Source organism: Bombus impatiens, unplaced genomic scaffold (assembly GCF_000188095.3).
Source record: "Bombus impatiens unplaced genomic scaffold, BIMP_2.2 scf_0235, whole genome shotgun sequence".
Lineage (NCBI taxonomy): Eukaryota > Metazoa > Arthropoda > Insecta > Hymenoptera > Apidae > Bombus > Bombus impatiens.
In genome coordinates, this window is record NT_176654.1 from 781,394 (window position 1) to 785,742 (window position 4,349).

At 42.9% G+C, this 4,349-nt stretch overlaps 1 long non-coding RNA gene across 1 annotated transcript in view; it reads left to right on the top strand.

Annotated features, from left to right (window-relative positions):
- The window catches only part of LOC105680574, a 77,885-nt gene that overhangs the window by 3,735 nt on the left and 69,801 nt on the right, over positions 1 to 4,349 (top strand). Inside the window, exon 2 of the long non-coding RNA XR_004461479.1 lies at positions 3,665 to 3,669. This is a non-coding gene — a long non-coding RNA (uncharacterized LOC105680574). The remainder of the gene's footprint in view (positions 1 to 3,664; positions 3,670 to 4,349) is intronic.

Here is a 4,349-nt window from a genome sequence, read left to right on the forward strand (position 1 = left end):
CGGCAGCGCCGCCTTCTAAATACTGGTAATGGCGCTTAATATATCGCCGGCAGATAACAATCGTCGGAGAAACGCGGCGATACGCGCCTCCGGACTTTTACCAGGCGTTATCTCTCGCAAAGGGGCCCCCCTTCGTATAAAGGATTGCGCGACTAAACGAGCGGACGCAACCACCTCTCTACCCCCTTCTTCCTTCAGTTTCTCATACCGGTCCTTTCTTTTACATCCCTTCTAGCGAATCTCTACCTTCTTCCATGCACCTTCGCGCCCTTCCAAGACAGATCCGTCTCGCGTGCGAATCGCCAGATCCGACCGAGATATCCTGACAAGCCGCGTCGAAGTCGGCAATTAAACGCTCTCCACGGGATTTTAACCCGTGCGCCGATTTGAATATTTGATAGACGATGCTGCCTGGAAGGAAGATGGTCGATCGCTAGACCGAGAACGTTTATACGTTTGAGAAATTTAGAGATACAGGAATGCACAGAATGTCTGGAAATAATTGTACTGCCTATAATACGTCGATTTAAATACCGACGGTGTTTGTAAAGATCGAAAGTTTATTCGAGGATACCTGCGATGTAACGTACCAATTTTTCTATTGATTTTGAAGTTAGAGGAATCAGCGTTAAGGACAATGTATTTGAAGAAACATCGATTCGTTGATAGAAAAAATGAGTAGAAAATCGGAATGTTTTACAAATCGAAGACAATTTCCAGCTCTCTGTTAGACAATTAAAGTCCTAGCTCTCGACTGGAATGTCCCATAATCAAAGTGTTTTTCGGCGATTAATCGAGATAACGAGAACCGGTCGACCAGGGTCCCGAAGTCGAAATAATTTCGGGCTATAACACGGGTAAAATAACGGTACGTCGTTCACATCGACCAGATCGTACGGTCACTCTTAATATCAGAAACCACCTCCCTGTATCAGATCCAAAAGAATTAAGCGAGAAAGAAAGAAAAAGAAATGAAAAGTTACGAAGATCGCGACTCTCTTTAATACTCCCTTTTGTGGGAGAGAAAGAGTAGCTTGTATGTCCTTGTGTTCGTAACTGGTTTCGATTTAATCAGGTGATTCAGGATATCAAGTGTCGTTCGTCGGGTTAACTTTGGATTTATGGTTGTGCTCGGATGAAATTTTCATTTATCCTAAACGAACACAGCAAGATGGAACGATAAAGGAGCGTGCACTCGGTCCCAACGCTTGTAAATGGTGTCATCAGAATGGCTACCTAACAGACCCGAGCATTGTAAACTTTGGAATTTAGTTCGTCTTCCAAAACCAAGATCAGAACGAATTTTTTGAAAAAGAACAGATTCTTAACGAGTTTACAGCGCGCTTTACTTATCTTATACGCGTACAAATTATTGCGTTCGAGACTACGTCTCCGAAATCACGACCACACACTCGTCACCTTTCAAACTCACCCCTAGATCGTGTTTGAGTTTAGCGAACTTTTTCAATCGTCAAATTTATTTAACGATCTTCGTTCGAAGTTTACCAAATCCATTGTACAATCTCCTGACTCGTAAAACAAATAAAAGTTTGCGAGTAAATTCTGCAAACTACGAGTCAACGTGCAACGAGTCAAGAGTCGCAAAAGGAAATGTCCTATCCTATTGTTAATTGGGAAATATATCGAAAACTCCGGAATTTTGTTAAACGAACGCGTTATAAAATTTGTTTCTCCTTTGCTTTGATACGTTTCACGAGAGAAAACGAAAGCGTGGTTCGGCGTTCGTCGTCGGGGAGGCTTCACCGTGATACATCGCTGTATCAGCACGTCGTCCAGGTCCGTGGTATCGGTTTGGCGATCTCCGGACGATTTGTCAGCGGTCGGCCGGCCGTGTAGCAGCTTATCAAATATATATCGAACACCGCTCCCATCGTGTATTTACTGCGGTCTTCGATGAGCTTACGTGTACGCGTGCACGTGCTCTCGGCCCTCGATTCGATCAATCGACGCACCGAGTCGATCGATGCACTCTTCGCGTACGATCGTCCAAACGTTTCGCGTGTCACCGTATCGTTAATTAACATCGACATGCGAATTAGAACTCGCTCTGCTACGATTCTTCGCTTAGAATCGCTTGAAAAAATGAAACGACATCGAAACAGAGCACGTAATAGCGCAGGGATAGTAGCTACCAGAACCAACTAATCGAAAGTATTTCAGACTTTTCGTATCATTTCGTACATTTCGTACATTACGATCTTGAAACTTTGGATCTCCGTTTCGCGTCACTCTCGCGATTCGAACTCGAATAATTCAAGAACAATCTATCGAAGGATATCGTTTAAAAAACCTACTATATAGTATATAATATCACTTTCTATTTCGCGACGACTCGTCGACTTTCTCATTCCATAAAACGTACACGCATATTGATTTACCTTCGTTTACAAATATGTGAGCCACTAAGAAGCTGATGTACGAACCTTTCGCTCACGGCTAACAAATTGCATATACAAGTTTGAATATTATACGAGCAATTCAAAAGTCAAAATGATCAACTACATTTTCTGAAAATTTCTTCATTTCAGTATCAAAATACATAATTTGCGTTTAATCCTTCGGAAACCAAACGATGACTAGAGTTGATCAATTTGACTTCTGAATCGCTCATATAGTACTGAAACTTGCGCGCGTGCAATTTCTCATCCGCGAGAAGTCAAATTAACCGAGCAGCGAATGATTTAGACAGATCGATCGGATCTTGTTTTGCGCGGAAAATTGGCAGCTCTGGTCGTTGAGCAAGCATATCCTGGTAATCGTAAACGTAGCGGTGAATCGTCGATCGTACGATTCGAATGCGTCTACTTAGAAATCGATCCTCGGATGATCGCGCTGCGAGGAGATTTGTACGAAATAGAAGGGAAACGGACCACGATCGGACTGAAGGATCGATAATGGAGCGACCGGTCGCGGCCCTACTCCGCTATACCGCGAGAAAGAGGCTCGATCGTTGGCGCGATCGTATCTCGGGCTGAAATCTTAGGATCGTGCGCGATAGAGCAAGATAATAGAGATAATCTTCGACGCGGCTCACCTCAAAAGATCGCACACCCACGCGCTCCTTGGCCGCAGATCAGTTCCAACCTGATATTGGTACAGCTACGACGCTGCACTCCGGTGATTTTGGAAGTGAAACGACTCGGTGTCCTTTCCCTAAGAACGTTGAATTTTGCTTTAACGACTATTTTGAATTGTACATTACTGAAGAAAGAACGAGCAAACGTTGTGCACCTTGGGTGTAAGAAGAGAAGATATCTGAAACGAGAAAATGGTTCGAATAGTTCCACGATATACTGAATGTTTGAATACTTTCGCGATCTACTGTACACTGCAGAATGAAGCTAGTACCAACGTCTCTTCGTTAAACTTTATAGATTTATAATCTCTTGCTAAAAAGTTTTCTTTTTAATATCGTGTTAAAATATACCGTTTTAACCGCCAAATAACAGGAAAGTCAGAGGATCGACAAAATCGGACTTATCGTATTTTTAGATCGCTATCTTCGCATATTACGTCTATGTTACTGTCGTATCTCTAGAACGTTATAAGATCACGGCTTTAATTAGCATTCTTCTTGGTCAACCGATCACGGAATCTGTATGTTGCTTAGAGGACAGACGAACATTCCTAGCTATCTCCCAAGATAGAGTTTAGAGATCGTAAATAATTCTACCCGAAAACACTGAAACGTAAGATCGTCCCTGATCGGAGGCAATCGCGATACGCGAGGAAAGCAGACGCACTCAGGACACGAGAGCTTGATAACTAATCGTTGCAAAAACCAGGACGAAGTAGCGGCGAAACCATCAACCTCGTCGTTCATCGTCTTGCTAAAAAGGGGCACGACTAATTGCCGCAAATTCATGAATAATTCAAGCAGACGGGACCGATTCAATGTCGGTGCTTGATTCATTTCTGTTTGCTCGTAAAAAAAAAAGAAGAAGATTCTAAAGATATAGAGGCGCGTCGATACGAGAAACCCTATAAACCAACCCTATCTCCTCGCTGAAGGTCTCCTCGATCGCGCAAAAACCACGATCACAACGAACGAACGAGACGAATGTTGAAACGACGAAAAAGGACAGAGAAACGCAGGAAAAAGGAGACGAGATATAATCGTCTGTGATTCGCAGGTAGCGATTATCGAGCGATGGGAGGGTTCGCTAATTATTGGATCTGCTATGAGAATCGCTACTCTTAATTACGATCGTTAGACAGGTGACTAGAATCGTAAAGATCGAAGGAATATTATTCGGTGGAGTATCGTTCGACGCTGTCGTTTAATCAGTTTTATGCTTTTCATTTTTTTTTTTTTTTTTTTTTTTTTG